This window comes from Vicugna pacos, chromosome 7 (assembly GCF_048564905.1).
Source record: "Vicugna pacos chromosome 7, VicPac4, whole genome shotgun sequence".
In the NCBI taxonomy this organism is placed as follows: domain Eukaryota; kingdom Metazoa; phylum Chordata; class Mammalia; order Artiodactyla; family Camelidae; genus Vicugna; species Vicugna pacos.
Genome location: NC_132993.1, coordinates 59,380,448 through 59,393,952, shown reverse-complemented (window position 1 = coordinate 59,393,952; position 13,505 = coordinate 59,380,448). Strand labels below are relative to the sequence as shown.

General features: G+C 37.6%; 1 protein-coding gene across 2 annotated transcripts in view; it reads left to right on the top strand.

Moving 5' to 3' along the window:
* DLX6 (distal-less homeobox 6) overlaps nucleotides 1–13,505 on the top strand; it is a 264,603-nt gene that overhangs the window by 144,746 nt on the left and 106,352 nt on the right. For both annotated transcript variants that reach the window (XM_072964947.1, XM_072964946.1), the window contains exon 4: nucleotides 7,527–7,609. The gene's annotated coding sequence lies outside the window, so the exon portion shown is untranslated. The remainder of the gene's footprint in view (nucleotides 1–7,526; nucleotides 7,610–13,505) is intronic.

The window sequence follows — 13,505 nt, the reverse complement described above, 5'->3', positions numbered from 1 at the left end:
TGCTATATGTTTTGCTATATAGTCTCTCAAATTGCAAGGCCACTTTCAGTTCCAAATAACATTTCCTCTAGATCCAGAAAACTGGTCCTGCTACTTTCCATAGTCTGTGTCTGAGCCCTGAGAAGATTGACAATCACTATAAAATATTACGAAAAATCACATTTGGTAAATGCAGTCACATTTTAGCCTTCTGAATGGTTTCTCTGAATTTTAATTCTGAGGACATTTCAAAGAAAATTTAATTTTTACTTCTTTGATTACCTTGCACTTTACTCTTCATAATATTTTCTAAGGGCTACTTTATAGCCAAAAAAGAAATGAGTCTTTGAGTCTGTGAATGAGTAAGCCATATTTTCCATAAAATAAAAGAACTAAAATTAATTAGAAGGTGCCATGTTTCAAAACCTAAAACTCATAGAATTTGATACTTGGCAAACTCTTATACTCATTCAGCTGTTTAAAGATCACCTATAATATACAAAGCCCTGGGCTATATATTTAGGTTGGTATAGAAAAATGAACAAAAATATTGCCCTTGCCTTCATAAAACTTCCAACCTCCTGGCAAAGGCCAATGATACCTAACTAAAACAAAATGTGATAAAGATGAAGGAAATGGCATTCAAAAAGTACAATAAGGGGTGCAAAGTATGAAACTGCCAATCACAATCAGGAGTACCAAGGACAATTTCTTAGAGAAAATACCAGTTTACCTGGGCCTCAAAGGATGTGTGGAGCTTTAAAAATAAAATAGGGAATGAAAGACATTGTAGCAGAGACTAGCATGACGAAAAACATGAAGGTGTGAGAATATATTTTGTAGTGGAGGACATAAAAAAGTCAGTGTGTGTTATGGCAGGAATAAAAGGTACTTGGCAAGAGAGAGATGTGGTAATAAAAAAAGTTGAAGTGGTAGGTTGGTCCAGATTATAAAAGACCTTCAATGCCTCACTGAGGAATGAGAACTTTTTAATTTAAATAGTGGAATCATGGATCAAGATGGTGGAATGTGAGGACATGGAACTAACTCCCCTGAGAAACACATCAAAAATACATCTACATGTGGAATAATTCTCATGGAAAGCTAACTGGAAACTGAGAGAAGAACTCCTATACAACCAATAACAACAACAACAAAAACAACCCAATCCAAAAATGGGCAGAAGACCTAAACAAGCAATTCTCCAGTGAAAACATACAAATGGCCAGTAGGCACATGCACAAATGCTCAATACCGCTAATTATCAGAGAAATGCAAATCAAAACCACCATGAGGTATCACCTCACACCAGTCAGAATGGCCATCATTAAAAAGTTCACAAATGTAAATGCTGGAAAGGGTGTGGAGAAAAGGGAACACTTCTATATTGTTGGTGGGAATATAGTTTGGTGCAGCCATTATGGAAAACAGTATGGAGGTTCCTTTAAAACTAAAAATAGAGCTGCCACATGATCCAGCAATCACACTCCTGGGTGTACATCCAGAGTGAACTCTAATTCAAAAAGACACCTGCACCGCAATGTTCATAGCAGCACTATTTACAATAACCAAGACATGGAAACAACCTAAATGTCCATCAACAGATGACTGGCTAAAGAAGCTGTGGTATAGTTATACAATGGAATACTAGTCAGCCATAAAAAATGATAAAATAATGCCTTTTGCAGCAAGATGGATGTCCCTGGAGAATGTCATTCTAAGTGAAGTAAACCAGAAAGAGAAAGGAAAATACCATATGATATCACTGATATGTGGAATCTAAAAAAAAAGGACAAATGAACTTATATATAAAATAGAAACAGACTCACAGATATAGAATACAGACTTGTGGTTGTCAGAGTGGGAGGAGGGTGGGAAGGGATAAACTGGGAGTTCAAGATTTGCAGATGCTGACTGGTATATATAAAATAGATAAACAAGTTTCTACTGTATAGCACAGGGAAACATATTCAATATCTTGTAGTAGCTTATGGTGAAAAAGAATATGAAAATGAATGTATGTATATTCATGTATGACTAAAGAATTGTGCTGTACACTAGAAATTGACACAATATTGTAAACTGACTATACCTCATTAAAAAAATGTTTTTTTAATCTGAACAAGTAAAAAAGCAGACAATTGGCTTAAGAAAAGGTGGTGTATATATACAATGGAATATTACTCAGCCATTAAAAATAAAATGTTGCCATTTGCAGCAACATGGATGGACTTAGAGAATATTAGGCTTAGTGAAATAAGAGAAAGAAAAATACTATATGAAATAATACAAATAAACCTATATACAAAACAGAAACAGACTCACAGACACAGAAAACAATCTTATGGCTACCAAAGGGGAGAGAGACAAATTAGGAGTATGGAATTAACAGATACAAACTAGTATACATAGAACAAATAAGCAATAAGGATATACTGTACAGCACAGGGAATTATATCCAGTATCTTAAAATAGCTTATCATGCAATATAATCTGAAGAAATATAACTGAATTACTATGCTGTACACCTGAAACCAAAGCAATATTGTAAATCAACTATACTTTAATAAAGGTAATTAATTAATAATAAATGAATGAATCATGAAAGGATTGAGTCACATGGTCAGACGTATTTTAGGCGATATTGGGACAGATGAAGGTTAGATTGAGAAATGTAGAGAATGAGTTGAGGAGATTAATTAGACATCTTTAGCAAAGCCCAGACAAGAATAATAAGGGCCTGGCCCAGCACAGTGGTATCACCATGGGAAGAAGTCAGGGGCAGGAAACATTTCTGAGATTGAAATAATTAGGATAAACTGACTGTTTCGATGTGTTTTCAGAGTAATGTGTAGGAGGACAAGGACAGAATTTCTGCATAAAATAGAATGACTCTGTCCTCTCCATGGCAATTACATAAGATACAGACCACCAGAGATTAGGAGAATTGAAGGAAAACATCATGACTTAGATTTGGAGCACCTGAGCTCCAGGTGCTACACGGATATCCATGGAGGAATGGCAAAAATGTAGTTGATCTGTAGGTCTACTCCTCAACAACAACAACAACAACAACAACAACAACAAAAGACCAAAATTAGAGCCATAGATTTGGACAGGGCAAGATTAAAGTATATGGGCATGAGAAGTAGGCTAAAGTTTGGTGCACCTCTTTAAACTGATATTCTTTCAATACCTGGTTGTATTAGTTTGCTAGAGCTGCCATGGCAAAGTACCGTGGGATGGGTGACTTAAATATATTTTCTCACAGTTCTGGAGATTGAAGTGCAAGATGAAAGTGTCAGCAGTGTTAAGGCCTCTCTCTCCTTGGCTTGTAGATGGTCAACTTCTCCTTGTGTCTGCATATTGTCTTCCCTCTGTACATGTCTGTATCCAAATTTACTCTTCATATAAGGACAGCAGGAATACTGGATTAGGACTTACCTTAATGACATCATTTTACCTTAATTACCTCTTTAAAGATCCTATCTCCAAATACATCACATTTCTGAGATACTAGGGGTTAGGACTTCAACATATGAATTTGGGCGGGTGGGGGGGACACAATTCAGCCCATAGTCAATCTTTATTGAGAGGAAAGATAGAGCACTGTGTGGAAAAGGGTGGAGAAGGAAAATCACAGGAAACAAATGAGTAATTTTGCTTATCTTTGTGTTGTACACCTTGCTCAGCAAAACAGAAGTACTAGGGATAACCAGACTTACCCTCCCTAGATGGTAATTTTAAATCATTCATTGGTAATTGAGCATGATGGACTGTGTGAAGATCTTAATAAATGGAATCTGACATGTATATGGATGAATATAAGGTGCATGAATCACCTACTAGATATTCAGGCACTCTACACAGCCAGAATGATAAAAAGATCAATGGAATAAAATGCACAGCCTAGAAACAGACATCTGCATATATGGGAAGTCGATATACGATGAAGGTGGCATCACAAATCAGTGAGGAAGTAAATGGATTTTAGGAAGGTTCATGATAAATTGGTTTAGTCCATGGGGAAAAAACCTGTATGATATACAGAGGTGAATTCTGAATGATTTATAAATCTTACCTGTGAAAGGTAATACTATACAGTTAATATAGGAAAAGGTTGGCTCTTTGGAGCCAGCTGTGCTTGCTGCTAGGACTCTAACCAAGACAGTAATTGGTACCAGGTATGAGGGCATGACAAATTGATCCTCAAAATGAGATTCTGGGATTGGGTTTCTCCTATCTGAAGAGTGCACAGAATGCCACAGGAATAGAAAACACTGGCAACCCATAGCATACAGTGGCACCATGGTCACTCAGATTATCACCAGTGGTGGCATCGAGTGAAGATAGAGATCAAAGCACTGGCAGGTTAAGTGGATGTGGCATTTAATTGCTGTGATGACAGTAGTGATTAGTAAGATGATGGGGGAATGACTACTTATAGCTGCTCTGGAAGGTGTATGTAAAGAAAAAGATAAATATGAAACCTTAAATTTTCAACCCAAGGCAGTGGTAGAGAGCCAGAAAGCCTCTGTGGTACCATATAATTTCTTCATCTCATTTGGCTGAAAGACAGACATGGCCAAGAATCAGGCCAGGGCTTGATTGTAAGACAAAGTTGTAACTGTTATTTCATTTAAATATACCAGGCCACCAGGTGTATTTCTCTAAGATAGGAAGTAGTGTGGGATATTTGGACAAACACAGGCACAACTGATAGCTTTAAATACTCAGATATCTCTGAATCCTTCTCAAAGGGACCTTGATTGAATTGGTATTCCATAGAACATCACCCCAGTCCATTACCTGGGGACATTATACTAACTGGATCTGATGATGGGGAAAAAGCAAGGACCTCAAAGTCTTAATAAGGTATGTATGCCAGAGAGAGGGAAAGAAACCAGTGAAAGTTCACGAGTCTGCCCTGTGGGGAAGTTTCTGTGAGTCCAGTGTTCCGGAGCATATTGGGATGTTTCCTCTAAAGAAGAGAAAGGGAAGCCTGGATGTGCATCCTCACTAGCTTTTGGGGTGCTGGTGTCATCTAAGAAGTTTCCACTTGTCACTCTAAGCAAAGTCTTAGGCTTGGTCTTAGTGTTAGTCATAGGCTGTGTGATTTTCCCTGAAAACTTTGGACTTCAAAAAGAAAAGCTACATGAGAACCACTGATAACCACTACAATTTGTCTCCAGAGATTCTAGTTCCAGACAAAACTCTGCATCTCTCCTCATCTCAAAACACATTTATTGGCCTTAAAGCCCACCCAGAACGTATCCAAAGATCAACTGCCTCTGGGTCTTTATATATGTTGTCTGTGTCTAACACTTTTTCCACAACTGCTTCTTGCTCTTCTGCTGTCTAACTCCTACTAAAGCCTCTGGTCCCAGTGTTATCCTCTGAGGAGTATTTCCTGACCTCCCCTCCACACCCGACAGGACCCTCAGCACTCAGTCAGTGGCCCTTCCTGGGAGCCTCCAGGCCATGCTTCTATCTAGAATGGAGCACACTGAAGTGAAATTGCCTAAAAGCTCTGGGGGAATAGGATGCCAATTTCTGTGTAACTACAGCATATACACATAGCCTGTCACTTCTCAGGTGTCTGTTTTACTTGCTAGGTAAAAGAATAATGCATACAGGAAAACTTGTACCAAGACCATACAGCTAGGATTAGAGCCAAGTTCTCACTGTGCCTCCAAATCCTATGGGCTCTACCCAATGGGTTCTACCCTGTGGTGCCTCTAGGTTACCTCCTTAATAACCTAGAGTAAAAAGTCTACAATGCAGACGTTATGACATATAACCACCAAGTTTATTTTATGCAGAAAGTGCATCTTTTTACATACATGATCATGTTAGCATCACCACGATGAGTTCCGGTACCTTCAAGTGAAGACTAGGGAGAAAACATTAGAAAGAAAAGCTGTCCTTAGAACAAAATAGTTGTAAGGAAATGATTACCACAAATGCCTTGAAAGAAAATTCAGATATACATTGTAGTCTTCCTTTATTGTAAAAAATAAAACAAATTTCTACTCTCTTCAATCACTTTAAAATAAATTCTTACACTTATCTTCAGAAATGAGTGATAGTGTAGGTGAAAGTTCACACTTGATCCCTTTTGGTACAGGTAAAACTTCTCCTGTTTTTTTTTTTTTTTTTTTTTTTTGCTGTTGTTTGAACTTGTTTATTATGGTAGCCTGAAGGCTGAAGAAGATTATTATTTCTCTCCTATCCTGGCACACTTTCCTTTTCTTTCTTTCTCTCTCTCTGTTTTTAAAAGTATAAATGAAACTCTAGCCCAGTTAATTCTTCTTGGTCTGATTGCCAGACTTTTCAGTAATCACATCTGAGTTTTTTTCAACATGTGGGCAATTTCCATTATTTCGATCCAGCAGTGACCTTTGGAATTCCAGGATCATTTTCCCTCCCCTTCCTGGTGCCCCCACAAGACTCAGAAGCACAAACATCTGAGGGACCTCTGGGCATCTTCACATCTGTTGGCATAGAAGATAAAGGCCACTGTGTGGTGGATTTTCAACAGCAGGTGTTGAGCTTGGGAAAGAGTTTGCTGGTTTTTGAGGGATGGGCAGAAGCAGTACTTGATTCTTAGTTAACAGGCTCTTTGGAAACACTTTGAAAACAAAGTTGATCTGTTTATACACAGCTCACATTGAGAAACCACAGTAAGCAATTGCTAAGTAAGTCAGGCAGGTTTTTGGTTTCAAAGTCATACATTTTTTATCAATCTTCTATCCAGAGCAACTCAATCTTTGTCTGGGGTTATGCCTCCTTGGTGTATCTTGAATCCATGAAATATTATCTATTCAAGGGGCAACTTACTTGTTCTTATGCTCAGTTCTCAACAATGTAGTACACAGAGTTGAAATTCTTTCCAAGACTAATTAGCCCAGTGGAAGTTTTCCACTAGGAACAATGCAAGAATGTGAAATACCATCTATATTATCTGCCTTACGAAAGTCTCTGGAATCACTGCTTTTCTTTGCTCACTGGCAGTAAAGACTCTAAATTACAGAAACAATAGAAGCACTGTGTTTAACTCAAAATATCACTGAAATCCCATTTTAGGAAAATCTGTTTCTTTCAAATTTTCTCAGAGAAGTACAAAGTGTTGCTTGGTGTGCAGTTATCTGCCGGTATAAACGGTATAAATGGTATAAATGGATGATTACTTAAATGCAGCTACTTTTAAAAGAGAGTTAGAGGACTTTACAAAAGCACCAAGCTGTGCTTGCCATACACGTGAGACTCATGCAAGTAAATAATTTAACTTAAAGGATTGTTAGAAACTTTTCTTATCTCCTTATCTGGGCAATAATTGCTATATCTCTAATCTGCTTTTTTAAGAGCAGTATCTTAAAAGTCAGGAACTATTTAATGGGAATGGAAAGGTAGGTGAGAGTGTCAAAGATAAATGGTTATCTTTATCTAAACACCAAGAAGTATTACGTTTCCTATCCTTGTAACATGAAGCTGACCACAACCTCCCTCTGAGACCTTGCAATAAATATGTTTTTAATATCCCATAGATTTGGAATTTTGGAGCAGTGTTCATCTCATAAGATCATGTTCAAAAGAGCTTCAATTTGTCGGCCCTAATGATTTTGAAGAGGTGAGTTTCAACTCAGGTATTCTGTACTACTGTAATCAGTTAGCTGGCCCTTTCACTGGGCACCGCCGAATCCTTTTGCAGAGAATGAGCTTTCTGTGACTCCCAAGTAGTGAAAAAGTCTTTATTCTCTAGGTTATCCTTTTAAAGTAAGCTCCTGATAACTGTGGACTAAACATTCCTCTTACACGACCACATTCTTGCTTCTGCTTTCACGTATGCGAGTACTGCCTGTGTACTGCAGATTCTCAACAACTTATGTCAGATTCCAGTAGGCAGTTGCCTAGGAGGTTTTGCAGACCTTTGTGATCAGACTTCTTTTTCACACTGGATGAAAATTTTCTGTTAATAGATGAAAGTGTCAGAAAATTCGGTGTATTTTATTCCTCACCCTGCCAGCCACCAAGCAGGGATATTCCACTGCTGGAGAGGAAGACCAGGTAGGAATGTGGGTGACTTAGCAGAAATCCATCCCTACTAGAGGGAAAAAAAAATTAAAGCAAGTGTCTGGGTGATGGGTCCATGGTCCAAAGACACAGGCCATGCCATAGACATGTTAGGCAAGCCAATCCGAGTGTTATAACTGCATCTTCCAGTTGGCATTCAGATAGAACCATATATTTGCAAATTGTTTCCCAAAGATTTTTCTTAGCTTTGCTTCACCATTGTTTTATCAGGAGTGCTCCTTTCTATTTCACAGAAGGGGAAAGTAAGAGATTACCAGACTGGCATAAGATAGCTTATCTCCTCTGTCAATTCAGTGTTGACATCAGTTTTCTCCTCTTTCCTCACTTAGCTGACCCAAATGGCCTTCACTTTTCTGTTATTCCCATTGTTGCTGGATCTTTGTAATAAATGTGAATCTGTTTCAACTAAAGGTGTAATTCCAGACCTTCTGGCAGGCTTGAGGCAGGAGAAGTAACAAAGATACTAATGGTGAGGGAAACTACTAGAATTTCCATGGAATGAAAGTATCACTAACAAACAACATATCTTGCCTCAAGGAGTCAAGAGACTACTAGATTTCTTTTATTATTTTTATTCTTTACCATAATAATTCATCCTCAGTCATCTACCAGCAAAGAGTACATTTACTCAAAATATCACATCCTCAATTTTGCAGAAATAACCTTTTCAGAGTAAAAGACACTATGGCATTGTTTTCCACCGGTGGTCATTCCAATATCTCTGTTTCCCACAAGATCTTCTAAACCTTACCACTCCTGTATCAAGAGGTAGAGTCTAACTATCCTCTTTCCTTGTAACCAACAAAATGCGGTAAAAGTCTGTGTGACTCTGAGCCTAGGTCAGAAAAGTAATGTTCTGTCTTCCCCTTTGTTTGACAGAACACTCATACTGAGTCCTGAGCCACTACGTAAGCAGTCAGACTGCCATGAGGCCACCACACCACACTGTGAGGAAGCCCAAATTAGCCCACCAGGAGAGACCACGTGCAGAAGCCCTGACACTCTATGAAGACAACAGATAGATAGAGAGCTGGAGAGAGAGATGGGGGGAGATACGCCCTGGCAGCCGGCAGCTGCTCAAGACTGCTGTTTTAGCACCAACTACTAACTGTCTGTAACGGTGTAAAAGACCCCCAGCTAGATCCACGTAGCTGAGCCCATCCCAAATTTGTGACCCCCAGAAACTATGAGACTAGATTTGATTGTTTTTGTTTTAAGCCACTAGCTTCCTGGGGTGATTTGTTATGCAGCAATAATAACCAAAACAGACTCTGTCCTTCACAGCATAGAAAAGACAGCCTGTGAATTTATTTCTCTGAGACTTCTATAATCACTGGCAAGATGGGAATTGAAGGGATAATGAACTGACCACCATAATACTCGCTTCCTTTTGCTCCTTTAACTTGAATTAGTTTCATAGAAAAATTGGGAGATAATGTGGCGTAACCTACACACACATCTTATAGCACTGGATTTTGCCAGTTTATACTCATCTGGCAGCATCATCTTCAAGGTAAGCAATGCTCTTCTGGGTCGAGTTCTGATTTAAATTAGACCGTGTGCATTCCCTCCATCCTTAAAAATTCTGTAACTTTCCGGGTGCAAGAACAAAAATAGCATCACGTCATCTCTTCAGTAGTTAGTAATAAGCTTTGCGAAATGTTTTTCTTGTTGCCCCTGTCTTACTTATTTTGAAATGTATTTATTTTTATGTAAAGCTGAATGTACTGACACATGCTGTACCTTTCCTTTAGAAAAAGTGTATTTGCTTGACATGGCAGCTGCGTGCACACAGCTGACATGTTCCACTGGTGCAAAACGGATAAGTTCTACATTTCACAGATCTTGCCTTCTCACTAATTTGGCAAAGTGGGTGTTTGGGACTGCTTCTTTTTATTTATTTTACTTATTTTTATTTTTTGGCACTTTGCAAAGCTTGAGTGTAAGGAAAGAGAGGAAGAATACCAAGTGGATTTTGCAAAACCAAAAAACAAACATGGAAAAAATTCTGCAAAGAATCTGCTGTTAGATATTCTGCTGTGCTAGGGTGATTATTCTCTCATTAAATGTTATATGTTAGAGACATCCAGGTTATGGCAACTAAAATTACAGCCAGTAACTTTTACTTTTGCATTTTTCATGAAGACAGTGAGAAATTGCTCTCACGCATTAACAATCAGTCATGCCCTTAGTAAAAGACAGATGAAAGTGAATGATATCTCCTTGAATATCACATTTATTTTAAAAATCAAGTAGGCAACTCCAAGGTTAAGAAATGTAATGTTTTTTCTGAATCATAAAAGTGAAAAACTGACTATGGCCCACTTCATTTTAACTAATTCACCCAAAGAGTTCAAGGAGTAGAAAGAAATTTTATTTTGTAGAAAATGGGAGTTCTAAACACTGCTCACCTGCTTTAGAATGTAACCATGTTATTTTTTGGATACTTGGTCGCTTGTTATCTTGGGCTTTCTGTGGAGTTCTATGATGATTATTATTATTCACAGTTCTTAAATAAAAATACCTTCATGGTTCTTGAACTGTCCCCCATTTATGTTATTTGTATCCTTACAAAGCAGCTCAGTGATTTGTGTATACTTAATGCTCTTTCCTAGGTAATGAATGCATAACTTTTATACCAAGCAGAGTCTTATTCACTTCCTCTTTTGAAAACACTATCAGTAAAAACTACTCACATTCAACCTGCTTACAGTTTTGGCAGAGATTGAAAATGTTATGACTCCAAGATACACCATTAGCTTAATATCTGATCTCATTAAGCTATGTTGCTTTCTAAGTATAATGTAAACAAAGTAGAATTATTAACAACTTCCCTGAGTCATATGGTATAATTTATTTTTATAGCAGCCAGTTGTTAAATGAGGATATGTCTTTACATAGCACTTGTATTTCATTGCATTCTGTGTCTTCACTGTTCATGAAAAAATAATTCTACTTTCAAGGACATGAATAAAATAAAGAAACAAACTCCATAGTAAAATACCTTATTTTTAGTATCACATTTCCAATAGTATGAACAGGTTTTTAACAAGTCCACAGGGCTGTATTTTTTAAAGTGCTCTCTATTAATTTATCATGTTTCTTATTTGGCATTAAATGGAAAAATAATTCAAAATTAGATTTCAACTATATAAAATATATCATGATTACATATATTTTATTGCAAATTTCTACTTAGGTGATTAACACTTTCAGAATATCAATATTAGCTATTGAGCTTGAGGCTTGCATTATTAATTTTTTTTCTTTCTTTCCCTAACCAAGCAAAATGATAACCAACTCTTTTCTGGATGTAACCAGTTTTAACTTGAGTTTTCCATAACGAGCTACTTCTGCATTTGTCTTTTTACATCATCCTACTTTTCAGAACTTAAACCAAAGGCAGTTCTGTGCTATGCCAAACAAAATGATGCTCATTATGAACACAAAATGTAGCCCTCCCTGTTAGGTTTTATTACTTTCACTTAGTGGCTAAAAGTAAGCAAAACCTTTTAAAAAGCAACCTTTAAGTGCTCTCCATTTGGACATCATGCTTTGTTGGTGACTTGGATAAAAAAAAAAGACCTTTAAAAATATGTTAACATTATTTGACCGTGTTTATATATACTATAGATATAGATACAGATGTCTAAAATTTTTCTGCAGACTGTAATTTCAGACTACACATAGACTATCAGAAATTACTAAACTTAGCTTCCCTTGGATGGTTTCAGGCAGCCTGGACCTACTCAGGAGTAGGCACTCCAATAGCACATGAGAGCTAGCAAAATTCAGGGAAATAAGACTAGGGAGCATTCAATAAGGGACACTTGGCTAGTTTTACATCATTCAATAAAAAAACCAAATATTCACAAAACAAACAGTGCCCAGGAAAGACTAAAAAACATCGCCTTTGCCTCTTTTATGACATTACCAATAACATGCCTACCAGACAAAGACATTTTGGCAGTCATTACATTGGGACTATTTAAATAGCCATTTTTTTCCAGCAACTAGTGCATTTCTTGGAGCAATATGAGTTGCCACCCACCCAGCACAAACCCCACTAAATGCTTTCTTAGATTCCAAAATATGGAATAGTTAATACAGAAATTTTATGCAAAGTTCTTTCAGAAATTGGATCCCCCCACCTCTGCCAAAAAGAGGTTCCTTAAGTTGCTGCCTTCTGTCCATTTTAAAAGCTGAGTTTGGCATCAAAAACATTTAAGAAAAGGACAGAAAAATGAGCGTCATCAGCAACTTCAAAGTAAGGCCATACAATTCACAATTTGTTACTAAAAATCTTCCAGGTCTAAACCACACATGGAGGTATTTTTCCCCTCATTTCTCAAAGCAGAAAAAGCTGTGTTGAAGATCACCCAAGTTTATTAATTTTGCAATTGATTATACTGATTGCATGAAGATTTCCATTGCAAAAACAGATTTTTAAGGACTAAAAATAAGACAATTATGCAGGTTACTCATTTAAACGAATAAGTAACTACAGGTTTTAAAGTAGCAGACACTTAAAGCACAGAGAGTCATTTGCCCCCTTCTTTCACCTGTCTGAAATTTCTATTCATCGTTTCAAAAAGGAGAGTGGAGGAGGGAGGCAATGCATGTTAAATGATAGCAATCAAAACCCTTCGATGCAGCAGTTCAAAAATCTAAAATGATGATCTGTGGGAGCTTTACAGATAATTAAAATACAACATTGTCTTGATAAAGTACCTCCACATAATTAAATAGAGCCTGATCCTCAGAAGGGGAAATCAAAAAATCCTCTCTAGGGACTGAAAGGCCTTCAAATGATGGTGCTGAGGCTCAGCCAGAGCATCCTCCCACCAGCACATTCCTACTTCAGTCCTTCCAGCGGTTCTCAACAGGAAAGGGGGACTGGACATTTTCAGTTGTCCCATTGAGGGGGCTCATAGCATTTAGTGCCAGAGGCCAGGGATGCCAAAAAGGCCCACGAAATAAAAGATTGCCCCACCCCCAAAGCCCTGACTCCTTAACAAAAGAAGACCTTTTATATTTGCTTTCATCTGCCTAGGATGCACCAACAAATTTGGTGAAGGATGAGTGAAGTCTCCCTTGGATGTTAATTTTAACTGAATAAACAGAACCTATTACCATTACAATGAAATGCAGAGTTTCTCAAGCTGGCCTGATGTCTTCCTAGCACTTAAGTTCCATGAAGGCAGAATTTCTTGTCTGTTCTGTTTGCTGATGGAGCCCAGCACCTAAAATGTGACAGACGTATATTACATTTAATAAATACATGTTCAAAAAATGATTGAGTCAAAAAGGATCCAATGGAATGATTAATAAAAATACAAATGATTAGGCTCAGCCTAGACCTACTGAATGAAAAACTCAAGGATCAAGCCAAATAGATCTGGGACAATGCCTTGCTCTACCACTTAATTAGG